Here is a 14,067-nt window from a genome sequence, read left to right on the forward strand (position 1 = left end):
GTGCTTTCACGTTTTACTCAGGAGGGAATGTGACTGTCCTCTCCACTTCATTGACAGAGATCCTTTCCATGATGTTCTGGACAAAATCTTGTTGCCTCATGAGATCTGGGAGCCAGAATCTGCCCTGGAAGGTTTACACTTCAGGAGGTGTGTTTGGGGAATGGGGGCAGAGACTGCAGGAAGAGCATTGCCCAGTGCAGGCTATGTTAGGCACCTAGTCAAAGGAGTGGGTCCCTGGCAGCATGAGCAAACCTAAGTCAGGGTGACTGGGGTCTTGCTTTCCATCACCCTGGTGGCACATTTCCACATTCACCCTGTGCTAACCCTGTGGCCAAACATCAAGTCTCTTCAGAGAAACTAATCTGATTTTTTTACTCGGGATTAATTTTTGTCTGAACCAGCTCACCACCTACCAGACACAAGGGAGAAAGAACAGGAATGTACAGCCGGAGGTGGGACTTGCCACACCACGGACAGACCAGTTTAAAATGCTGTTGAACTGCACTCTTGAGGGCGATTTGCAGCCTAGTTTCTCTATATAAAAGTAAAGGAGTCACTAGAGAGCAGTAGACTCTGCATAAGGCGAGTCAGAGCACCTAAGCTAACTGCCTTAAGTCAGCAGTGTGACCCCCCATGTTGAAACATGCTGTTATGCGCTAATGATGTTCTGGACACACTTGGGTGACTGGTGGTTTGGATTTTTTTCCCCCACTGTTTATTGGTTTAGCAAACGTGAAGAAAGGAGTGCCAAATCTGGCAGTTATTAGTGACTCCATGCCTGTAGCCTGCTTGTGAACATACAATGTTCTGAAATCTTTTCTAAAGAGTCTAGTTGGATGCAGCCTGATTTAATTCAGTTATCCTCTTCACAGATGATTGCCTCTCTAGCAACTCCTCTGCCTCTTCTTCCAGTCTGTTTTCTTGCCAGTAGCATCATTTCTAAGTTAAAATACATGGATATAACCCAGTCCAGTATGCCTGGGATTACTCACAGTGCCAAATTTTAATCAGGTAACTTTATGTGCTCAGGTAAGGAAAGACATCTCTCCCTGAGCTGCTTTTCCAGAAGCACATGAATTGTGCTTCCATTCTGAGTCACTGTGGGAGATCCAGTTGCTCTCTAGCGATCATACAGGGAGCCCAAGAAAACTAACTTCTAATTTAGACTTACGAAGTTAAGTGCCAAAAATTAAGCACTTGGACAAAAGTGTCATCAAAATATTTTCAATTGTCTTTATCTGCAGAGTGAAAAAACGTTAAGTACACATGCACCCAGGCAGTGCAAAGTGCTGCATTGTTCATTCTGAGATCACCTCATTTCTAAAGCACATGTCTTATAAAGTATGGTTAGGTAAGAGATTGAAAAATGGCAGGATTCCTCTATGGCCATGAACAAGGACCACTATTAAATTTTGAGAAAAGTTATTCTTGGTTCATGTTGAGGTAAGTGAGAGGAAATTCAGACAGCGCAAGTGAAGCAAGGCATTTGGAGATACCTTTTGCAGAACCATGGAATTTTTGTAGATTATTTCAGTTTCTGAAAATACAAGTTGCTACATTACTTGGTTGAAGACCTACTATATTAACAGCCAGAAAAAAGTGCTCACACATTTATTTCTGGACAACAGTGACATCTAGTGAGCGTCCTGACAGATACTGAGCATTCCCTGGGGTCTTTTAAGACTGAGACTGCTACCTGGGCTTAGTTTGTTTTTCTGCTATTTGAAATTTACAGTTCCTGGAATCTCAACTGCACATGCTGCTCATCTCTGACAGGGTCTAATGAATATAAATGTCAAAGCAGCTGCGAGCCAGAATGGTGAAGGAGTGGCGTGACTTCCAAGAGGGGACTCAGGAATGATAAATAAAATGTGGGTATGTGCCCCAGGACAGATTTGCTATGGCAGAGGAATTATGGTGGCAGCAGAGTTGCCTAGGAGACAGGCGTCAAGCTGTCAAATGGACAGAAGCTGCGTCAGCCAGAAAACCACAAAGTCATTAGTTCAGCACTTTTCTGGTAGATTTTCTGTTTCTGGGCTCCTGGGAAGCTCCCAGCAGAATTCACAGCTGCTTTCTCCTGCTGGAGATCCCAGGGCATGTAGCCATACTCACTTCCACTTGCAGCCGTGGGGACTTCCCCAGATACTAGTCTGAATTAATCCATCAGATAAAGCCTCACTTTCCTTCCCTACTGGGGTTCAGCCCAGGACTGAGAGTGTGTGGACACATTCGTGTAAGACTAAAGACGTCAGAGCTTCAAAATAAAATGCTTTTGGAACTAAAAATACTATTCATTCTACCTTGCAGCTCTGTGAATAAGTGACGACTGGGATGATCCTCCAAGGACCCCTGGGCAGAGGAAGGGGTGTCAAAAAGGACTGGAAATATTGCAGTGAAGGAACAATTCTCAAAGATCGCAGTGAATGACACAATGAACTTGGGGATTACAAATGGTTTTGAGGTACGCACACACCAGACTGGAAGTCTTCAACACTCCATCAGCATCCACAGCTGGACACTCCATTAGCATTTAAAAAACTGGAGAGGTGATCTTTCAGCTGTGTCATAAATGACCACTATATCCAATCCCATCTGTCCAGGCTGTAATCATGTATTTTATCATATAAATTATATATATTTTATTAGTATTCTGAGAGACACTGGGCCAGATTCAGCAGTGGTTTTTAAAGAGATTTAAGTCTAAGGAAACAGTTTTTCTACATCTATGCCAGTATAAAAAGGCACAAGCCTTTTACACCTAGATTATCATATGATATCACTTTTCATCTGCCAGCATTCGAAGAAACTCAAAAGGATGACGAGAAGGTCTAGGCTGGTGGAAAATTAAAGGTAATTAAATCTTTACATTACGCACTAGTTTCTAAAACTGGAGGATGAGAAGTTTGTTTTACAGAAATTCCTTAACATAAGCTACTTGAATGGATGAAATCCCCACTGTAATGTGAGTTTGTGATAATTTCCTGTGTCATGTGTCATGGCATGTACATTGTTGTGGGTTTTTTCTTTCCCTTTTTTTTTTTTTTTTTTTTTTTCCTTCGCTGCAAATGCTGGAAGTGTGCACACATTTGGGGAAAACTTGTGCAAATATCTCAAATGTCAGGAATAGAATGTGAAGACTATCCCATTTTATTACATCTCTTCTTGTTTTATCTCAGGGAAAAGCATAATACTTGGCCATCTCATGGAAACTGCATCTTAATAGATAGGCACAACAAGACCAAAGTAAATTTTTCTAGGCAAACTTTATCTTGATGTTTCCCATCTTCTGTGTATTTGACTTTGCTACCATGACATTTCTGTAACACTGTGACGGAATCAAACATGTCTCTAGAATCTTTTCTCATATTTACAAGGCAGCTACACTGAATTTTACGGAAGATAGTTGTTGAGTCCAGAAAAGCAGCTTGACTTCTTCTAAGAAGAGTACTGCTGACTGTCATAACCATGCTGCCACCAATGTAGACACTGTCTCTCAAGTCTTATCTGATCCCTTTTGGAACAAGGGCTTTTCTGCACAGATCTACCAAAGAGTTTGCAATAGTGAAGGCAAGAGCTGCAACCTGTCAGCGAAAACGTGACACAGGAGCCAGACTGTGTGGCAGCCAGCTTATGGGGGCCAGCCATAGCCATGTGATAGAAAGTGTTCGGAGCATAGAGGGAGCAAAATCGATTTTCTTCTTTACACCCCCAACAGTCTGACAAAGGTACTGCAGAAGGACTGAGATAGGTGTGGAGCAAATTTATCTTATGGTGAGGTGTTTGAAAACCTGACTGCTTTAAGACTAAAGCTTCAGCAGGTAAGAAATTTTGTCAGTAGGCATGTGCTTTGCTATTTCTTTCCTTGCTCCTAGGATATATAGTTTAACTTCTGAGAGACCATAATTTAGACGAAGCAATGGACAGGAAATGTTTAATGTTAATGTTGATAGTCCAAGGAAAGGTTTTTTGGCACTAATTTGAGAATCCAATACAGCTTCCTATCGGATTACAGAGTCAGATGAGAGGTCTGACCTAGGATTGTTTCCAAAAAAGACAGAGCTAGAACAGTGAGACTGTTTTTAGCCATTCTCAGCTGATTTTAAAGTATGTAAGATTTAGCAAGAGTCTAAACAGTGAAGTATTTGGCTTGGCTGTGTAAGTGTAAACATAATATTTCAACTAAAACCTTCCATATCAAATTATTTTTCTCTTCAATTTGCTTTTTATAGATAACTCGGAATTGTACAGATTCCCAAGAGTCAAAAACAAGTTGAAATCATTACATGGACAATGTCCTCTACAACCTGAGCCACTTCAAGTGTCATAGGCTATTTTCATTCTCAGGGTACCAGCTGCTGGAGGATGAGTGATGCACTTTGCCTGTGGCTTAGTAGCTATTTTCTGGTAGTAAAGCGTAGGGAAAAACATTATTGATTCGAAGACGGTTATTAGTAAAACTGTAATGCTAAATCATACCAATCTTGTCAGAGTCTTTTTCTCAATTTGAAAAGGTATGCTTGATTATATTTATACCAGTGATGACTGGAAAACATTTTATATATGTATACATATATTTATGGGTTAGGTTTTAGAGGAATCACTTTCCATTACAAAATGCTCTGGATAAATAAAGGAATTCCTTATCTGCTGTTAGTTAAGGATCAGTTTCAAGTGTTAAAATCTAAAATACATTATCCATAAACACTAAACATATTTCTTAAAGACTCAAGACAAAAATTTACAACTCTTCAATTTTTAACACTATTTCCTTTTATGCTGTAAGTTGGAAAGTACATAAAAAGCTTTGTGCTTTGAAGGATTCTAATTATATTTTGAAAGTGGTTTGCACACTAATAAAGTGTAAAAGAAACTGTAAGTGAAAAAGCAACTGAAGAAGAGTTACACCATCATTGCATGTCTCTGGAAAGAGCAAGGCCTGTCTCAGAAGGCTGAAAGAACTTTAAGAAAACAAACACTATGTCAGAGTTGAGTGTCAGAAAGGTTCTAGACTTTAAAAGAAAAAAAAATAGTAGCAAACGTGGACACAGCTTTGGTTTGATGCCACATGATGGAAACAGGTCAAGAGTGTATTAGGGAAGGACGAAGATAATGAGTCTGTAGACACTTCTGACCTTGTGGGCTCCTCCTTTTCTGAAGCTACAAAAAAATGAAATTATACAACAAGTAGTCAAAGAAAGCACTTGTTCCTATTCTCAATTTTCATAATGTGTCCATTGGCTTATATAAATGAAGAAATAGCCAGATAAATGAAAATGAATTGTGAAGCAAAAATGCTGCAATACACCGCTTGGGAATACTGATTTTCTTTTAATGAATGTTTCTGTAATACGATGACAAGACTACATTGCCCTGTGAAAGACAAAATGGTGAAGCATTGCCAAGAAATTAGATTGATATATCTATTTTGAAGTTCCTAAGAAGGTATTGATTTAAATATTTTAATATTTAAAACATTAAGGGGAACAGAGAACGTTAGAAAGACTTAATTTTTTTATATCAGAGTATTGACATATATTTATATGACTATTACTGTTGACAACTCTCCAAATGACTTATTTTTATAAAATCACTTTTCAGATTTTATAAGACGTAAAATTTCTATCCATTGATAGAAATTGGTTAGGTTAGGTTAACTGTGATACATTACATAGGTCTGATCAATCCTTGGCTAAAATTGCTGATCCACCTGTAGACTATCTCTGTGACTTCTGTTACATTGAAATAAGACTCGCAGCTACTTGGAAGAGCAGATATTCTGGACTCCATGTGGTTAGCTCACACTCTGTGATGTAGTCTTTGTCCAAACCTCTCCACAAAAAGGATAAATAAAAAGAATTAAAACAGCCATCCCTTTTGTTTGTGCTCTGTCTTTAATTTTTCTTTTCCTTTTTTATCAATTAAAAAGTCATCGTTAATAAGCACAATCATTTTCCTTGTCTTTAATCTTTGTGTCCCCTGGGTGTTGGCAAGGGAGCCCCTGTGACTAGGAGAGCAGGACTGGAGTTTCTAAATTGGCATTAAGAGAAACAATTACCAAATGTTGGCCTCTCATTTTTTTATTTCTCCAGATTATAAATTGCGGAGGGGAGCTTTGGTTATTTCTTTGTTTGGAGGAAATTACTTGTCACTCAGTAAATTGGAACATGTTTTTTGCAACCCACAAAGAATCTCGCATTCTTTTCCAAATCATAGTGTTTACTTTACTGTCTACAGACCCTCATGCTTCTATTGCCATCTCCTCTAGTTTCCCTGACCACTTTTTTGTCTCATCTCTTATGTTTTCCCCCACCCACTACCACATTTTTTCCTTTTGCAATCAGACTGCATCAGAGTATTAACATCTTCCTTATGAGGAAAGGCTGAGGGAGCTGGATCTCTTTAGCTGGGAGGAGTCTGAGAGTGACCTCATTAATGTTTATAATATGTAAAGGGTGAGTGTCAGGAGGATGGAGCTGGGCTCTTCTTGGTGATGGCCAATGACAGGACAAGGGACAACAGATGCAAGCTGGAGCACAGGAGGTTCCACATTAACACAAGGAAAAACATTTTCACTGTGAGGGTGACAGAGCACTGGAACAGGCTGCCAAGAGAGGTTGTGGAGCCTCCTTCTATGGAGACATTCAAAACCCGCCTGGACGCGTTCCTGTATGACCTACTCTAGGTGGTCCTGCTCTGGCAGTGGGGTTGGACTAGATGATCCTTTGAGGTCCCTTCCAACCCCTAACGTGCTGTGATTCTGTGATCAATGCCTGTGCTGTCTCGTGTTGCTAATATTTTCCTTTCCACTTGACCCTGTTTCTATATTCCCCTTTGAGCTTCTCCTTTACAACGCCAGGAGCAGGCAGAGAAAGAAGCTCCCTGTATTCCATTATGCCACCTCAGGACTCCCTGCTGTTAAGAACAGCAGTTACAAGGAAGTCCTCCTACCTTTGCAATGAAGCACGCACTTTTGCTCCGACGGACTGGCCCACAAGCGTTCCAGCCAGCAACTAGAACTGGAGTATATTCAGGGCAGATGAAATTTTGAGAGGATTTCACTTCCAGCTGAAACAGCAGTCACTGCCTCCAGAAACTCTCAAGTACACATACTGAAAATGTTCGTTCTTATAACTTTGTCAAATTTGGGACAATATTTCATGGTAACAACAATAGATACATCCTGACATGAGAATGGTTCTTAGTTCCTATCAAAAGCTTGGCTATATTAGAGATATTATCTTTTTAACGGGTACCTCTTGGCATTAACAGGTAGAGTCAAATTTGTTACAATAAAATTAAGCAAACCCTCCAAAAGATACATGGAATATTTCTGATCAAATCTTTAAAAAATTATATGCTTTAGAAGCAACCAGAAAAGAAAAGCACCCTCTAGTAGAGGATGCCTGGAAACCTTAATCAGAGGCTTCAAAATTGCAGATGTTCTGAAATTTTTATTTAAGTGTTCTCTGACTCTTCCCTAAAGAATAAATTGTGTTTTATTTGTGAATCACAATAACACTTTCAACTCTCAACAAAACTAGGTATATTTGGTTATCTAGGCTTGCTAGGAAATTGTCATACAGTCCTCATAATTCCAAACAACACTTCCAAACCTGTAGACTGGAGCTTGGAAAATGTTTTGCTGTAAAGAATTTATTTTTTAGATGGGCACACTAGACCTTTCTTTTTTGGTGATTCGTTTATTACCCTCTTTAAAAGTACATTTAATTTTAAACATTATTTAAACATTCTATGTATTAAATATATTTTAATATATATTATTTAAGTGGGATATAGGCTGCTGCTTTACAGTTTATATTTATAAAACAAGCAAGAAAACAATTTGACTAAACAAGACACCCAAAAAGTAATATTTCTAATAAGAAAATGAGGGACTTCTTTAATGCTTTAGGAGTGTGCTGTGAGCTCCTCCAACTCCATGCGTAGACCCATACCATTCAACTTACACCAATTTGTTGCTGTGAGACTGCTCTTCCTTCCAGAATTGTATTCAGCAATACAGCTCGCATCTGCCTGATATTGCTTATTCTTTTCCCCATCTTCTGCCCCAGAGGAAAATTGTTTGAGAGAGATTTTAGAACAAATATTATGTGCATTATATTGTGGGCTTATGCTGGATAAGGGAAGGTTGAAGAAATATGCCTTAGACTTCTAATGAAAGTAAATAAGCTTTTGCCATGGCTCTTAATACCTGTGGAATTTCATTCCATGGTCTTGACTGATCACTAAAAAAGACCTGCTTAGGACACCCATGAACTTCAGTAGGATTGTCTGTGTGTGTGTAACTGGCAGTGTGAGTAGAAAGGTGAAGATCTGATACTTCAAAACAGACACCAGGCTTAAAAAAAATAGAGAGAGATAGATAAACACAGAGTTCATCCAGAGATTTTATCGGGCCCAATCTGAGATGTCTTGGGGTGATCAGGTACCTTCTCCCTTAGCAAATGTATGTATAACTTCAGCCTGACAGGAAGAGGTAGGAGTCCTAACAATTATCTAAACTTTCTGGCTAATGCAATTACTTTAAGATCTTTACATTTACAGTATGTCATGTGTCTAATCAAAAATTAATCAAATTATATCCTGAAGCAAAATAATTAATGCAAAAATTCTTCTACCCACTGAACCTCTGAACAGCGTCAGGCTGAATATTAATTGTACAAGATGTTTACTTGTTATTTGCTGAGCACAACTGCTGTGACTCCCTTCCCCTAATGTTCCATGAATGTCAATTCAATATTGACAGAGAGCAGGTTCCTGTCCATGTTCTTGTCATCCAGCCTAAGGTGCTGCAGATCTTAATCCACTGAAACCTCAACTCCCAGTTGCAAGTATATTTAGAAACATTGTTTGAATAGTCAGTGGGCAGCTGAATCAGGCAAATTTTCATTAAAATCAAGCTTTGTGCCTACACAAGAAAACAGTGAATGTTAAACCAATCTGACTGGCAGTTTGGTCTTGTCTACTTGGGCTAGAAGAAAGTCAACTTTGCACAAAATTGCAGATTCAATTAATAAGATTTTGACTGATTTCTCTTTTACTTCCTATTTCAAGGAATGGTACACTTCTTGAAACATAACATCAAAGTAAACCATCTGAGGCTAATACTGCAAATAGACAAAGGCCCAATTTCCCTCATCTTACCTGAACCTGAACTTACCATAATGCTAGCATCTATGGATTAGATCAGAGTTGTCTGAAGTCTGATTCACTTGAGACAGATGATGATGATGATGATGATTGTTATCTTTACACAAATTTAGTTACTTCTGTATTGAGAGGTTTGAATCTAACATACAAATTTTACTGCGCAGCTTACTTTAAACTTCAAGCATAGCTGCATCACTCAGATATGTGCTGTGTAGTTATCAGTAACCACGGGTAACTTGCCTTCCATATTTAAATGCAGATTAGTATACACATACATATTTGTGGGCTTTTAACCAGTATTTAATAAGAAAGGCATACCATATTATTATTTTGACATAAAATAACTGACTATACCAATAAGTAGAGTTCAAGAGATATACTCCTAACCTTGACTAAAGGTCTTTAAGATAATCTGAAACTGTTTTTTACATCTTCTTCTGTCTGTGTTGCAATTTTAAGTACCTGACTTTATAAATCTTGATGCCCCTGGTAGAATATTGGAGGATGATATCTTTACTGCCCTCTGGTATGAATAGCATAAAAGAGAGAACTTGAAACCAGAGAAAATGGTGACAAGGTACCTGGGCTGTATGAAATCAGAGCTATCACTTGCTGTTCCAGATACGTGCTATGAATGGACCTGGACATAGAATTGTTGATTACAACCTTGTGGAGGGCTGTTTATCACCAAATCAAAACCACAGATTTCTCCAATTAGAAATCTGGGAAAATGCCCATGTGAACAACTTTGTAAGAAAGTGTAAGAGTCACCTGAGCAAATATTCACATTTATATGTGAGCTAATTATCTTAAATTCCCATTACTGTCAGTGGAGGAAGATCAGCATTTTGGGGCATGATTCATCCCACGGTTGACTTCTAAAACGGTCACTTGAAACATGTTCTAGGACTTCCTTTTTCTCTCTCTTGATGACAAAGGGAGCTCAGCATGACTGGTTTGGAGGAAGATATTGACCTTGGAGATTTGTCAGGTTAGGTGAAGTGAATCCCACACCTATATTTCAAATATTTTGACCTGTGTCTTAATGTCCCGTTTTCAGGCAAGATAGTAGAACAGCTAACACAGCACAGCGGAAAGCAAAGCTGAGGTTTCTGGCATTTTTGCACAATTAGGCTTCAGATGAAAACAGTGCTAAAAGACCTTGCCATGGGCAAGAGGATAAATAGCCATCCTGATTAGTTCACATATATTTAAAAGTATTTTACCACTAAATACAAAACGCTGGGACAAGCTATCATCAACCTGGTAGGAATAAGCAGCTGCACGTCACATCCATTCCTCTCCTCCTTCATATGGAAAATAGGGAGAAAGTCATAACCAGCATCTGAATTGCCAGCTTCATTTCCCCTCTCTATCTGCAGCTTTGTAAACTCCTGAAGTTGTTGCAGAAAAAAAAAGCTGCATTGGAAAGCAGGTGACCTGGAGCTCTACATCTTCGCATCAAAAGAAAATAATGTAACTTTGCTGGCAATTTAAACGCATGAATGAAACTGGCTGCCAGAAGGGAAGTAATCAGCATGGCTAAACGCATTTGCAAGTATTCATGTCTTGCCCTCAGTAGGGGTTAGGGCTACCCCAGATCCTTACAGGTCTCATTCAGTATTTTAGCTGCTCAGGCTGGTGATTAACAATGGTTTGTCTTGTGTCTTTAACAGGCAGCACTTGGTCAGTTATCCTTTGATTAATTTGATTCTTTCCAAATGGCCTCATGAAACAAGACTGAAATGTTTCCACTTAAACTATATGTAACTTAATTTAAAAAAAAAAAAAAAAAAAGGAAAAAATTAAGATTATATAAAAATTATAACATGGTCTTGTGAAAATCTGGATAATGGTCTTGGAGTTTCAGATCTACACACATAGCCACAAATACTCTTGCACCCTCCCTCTCTCTTATGCTGTCAAAGTTTTTGTTGCCTCTCAGCTGAGTCAGTGTCAGTTTTTCATGTCTCTATTAGAGATTCTGCCAAAAATACACTGGAGAGTCCCAGACCACTTTAGAAGGCTGTAATTCTATAATGACAATACTCATTAAGGAATATGACGCATTTGCGTTGGTACATTAATGATTTTGCCCATAGGCAATCTCTCAGGACACAAGCTACTCCTCGATGCTTTTCCTGTAGCAGTTACCTTTCACACTGTGTTAAAAGCACCCCTCTTCCCACCCTAGCAGTATCATTTAATGTGAGACCTAATCGTACCTGTCATGAGTTTTCCTCTGCCGAGATTGCTGTATACGCACACACGCACACACCAAAAAGGAGTTGTTTTTCTGATTTGCATTCATCTCTCCAAAGAATCCTTTGATCTATGCATATAACCTCCTCTTCACCCCTCCTCCTCCTCCAACCTGCTTTCATTTATTACTACACAGTACTTCAGTTTTCTGCTGAAGCTTGTCAAGGGACAACAGATATAAGCATCCGTATTATTCGTCTTAGACAAAAGTGTGATTCTCTCCTCTTCAGATATTCTCTGCTTGCTAATCTATGTACTGCTGCTCTCTTAAAGTGAAGATTGGTTTTGAATTTGGTGTTCATTGTTTTAGCTTCCTCTTAAAGCAATTTGTCAGTGGAAGTCTAGTGCGAAATGATTCCCAGAAAAGGAAAATTGTCTACTCAGCGTGAGAGGGGAGGAAAACAGTGAGAACTCTAACACTTGGACCAGTCTCTTTTAATTGTAACCAATATCGAGTGTGACTTCTTAGCAGCATACTCAGTCTGTCACATCAGAAGAGAAAAAGGTACTGTGGAAAAAAATGTTGAAAAGAATTAGAAATATCCCGTAACATTTGCCTCACTTGTAAATATTGGTAATACTCAGCATTCAGCTGAACATTTAATTCAGCTCTAGACTTAATACACTCTCTTAGAGTAAGTCACACACTAGTGATCTACCCTCTGTTAATATTGTGTACTATATTTGGAAATTAAATAAATAAATAAATAAATCATTGAAGCTAGAGAATTCAAGCTGATGCAACATGTGTTAGCTCGCTTTCTGTGTAACAGCTTCCCACTCCACAGTAATGCTTCCATTTTGCATTGATGAGACTGCCTTTTAAAAAGGATGCATTGATATAAAATTCAGGAAATTATTTAGTCTTAGCTTCCCACTGAATTCAGCTTAAGTATAAGCCTAAATGTTTTCTTGGATGTGGGCTCAAAATCGTATCTCAAGACATTTCCCCAGTGGAAAACAATTTTCTTAACAGAGTAGCGGTGAGTCATCTGGTCTTTGTGCCTCAGGGCTCTGAAAGTGAGGTGGGTAGATATTGTTACAGTGCTCAATCATATGAAACCACAGCTGCCTCATCTGTAACCACATGGAGACAAATCAATACCATTAGCTTCAGTGGAGTTATCCTGTTGACATATTTGACCCCAAATTCTTACCTAGAACACACAAGGGTGATGACTTGTGGACAATAACAAAACATTAGAGGACTGTAAGTAAATTTTTGTCTTTCCCTAGGAGTTGGCTAAACTGTAATTTGCACCGCACAGCTCACTGAGGGAAGTAAGTATAGCCCCCTACTTTTTTTCCTATATGAATACCTCTGAGACCAGAGCACATAGGAACTTCAGTTCTGGGGGCAAAAGTGGGGTGCACAGCACAGATAGACTTCTTTCTTTCACTTCTTTTAGCTTTCATTTGTGCTAGTCAGAATTAATAGGATCAAACTGGAACAGGATATGCTGCAATTTGTACATACCCACAGCAAATTATCATCTCGGCAGAGGAAGCAGCAGCAATCTCATGACTTAACAGGGCACCTGAGGCACAATACCTACAAAAGATACTACTGAGATGACAGGGCTCAAATACCACTCCTTGTTCAAAAATCCCCTTGATCATTTTAATTCCTCGTTTCAGGCATAGCTCAAGATTGAGTGCTGCTTTCCGACCCAAGCCTTTTTTCACTTATGTTGCTGTCAAGTGAACGACCTAGCTGTCTGTAGGTAGGTGAACAGCCGTGTGGGGGCTGGCAAAGGAAGATCATTTGCATACGTACAGTCACACATGCAATCACACCTAGACGTCAGGCCTTTCCCATCTTTATACGAAGAAAATTTCTGCACAAAGGTTCATTTAAAGCCAGTTAGAAGCAAGAAAGCTTGTTAATCTCCTTTGTTATTTTCTACTTAAGACTCATCATTTTACAGAATCACAGAATCCCAGAACGTTGGGGGTTGGAAGGGACCTCGAAAGATCATCTAGTCCAACCCCCCTGCCCCCATCCAGCAGCAGGCTGCAGACGGATCACCTGACGGGTGACCCATCTGCCACTTCTTCTCAAGGTTATCCTCCAGTGACTCTTTGGATCAATTAAACTTGACTTCAGAAAATGATCTTGTTACAGGGCTGTTTCTTGTTTGGCCTCTTTATGTGGGTCTCTGATACCCGTGTAATCAAATTTCCTAAGTGTCTCCTGAGCAGGTGTTGCATCAGTCTTGTCTGAACCCCTGCCTGGAGTTCAGCAGATGCCAAGCAAATGTTACTTTATTTCTGTGTCGGCCGTGATTTCCAACACGCAGTTTCTGCTGCTTATTTTACCACACGACGTGTTTCACAACATATTGAAAGGGAGGACTGCCTCCGCTGCAAGCACAAAGCCACACATCATCAAAGTCCTCCCAGACGTGCCAAATCTCATGAGACGAGCCTCATCGGCGCTGCGGTATTGGGGAGACACAAAACCCACCGCTCCGCTGCAGCGGCGAGCCCCGACCGCTGCTTCAGCTGAGAGCTGGGGGAGAAACCTCCGCCCTCGCTATCGCCTCCTGCCCATACGCGCGGCTGGAAGGGGAGATCTCTCCCTTCGCCTCTCATCCCCGGACACGTCGGCTCCCCGCGGCCCTTCCCCAACTC

The sequence above is a fragment of the Leptosomus discolor genome, chromosome 1, assembly GCF_034619465.1.
Source record: "Leptosomus discolor isolate bLepDis1 chromosome 1, bLepDis1.hap2, whole genome shotgun sequence".
Lineage (NCBI taxonomy): Eukaryota > Metazoa > Chordata > Aves > Leptosomiformes > Leptosomidae > Leptosomus > Leptosomus discolor.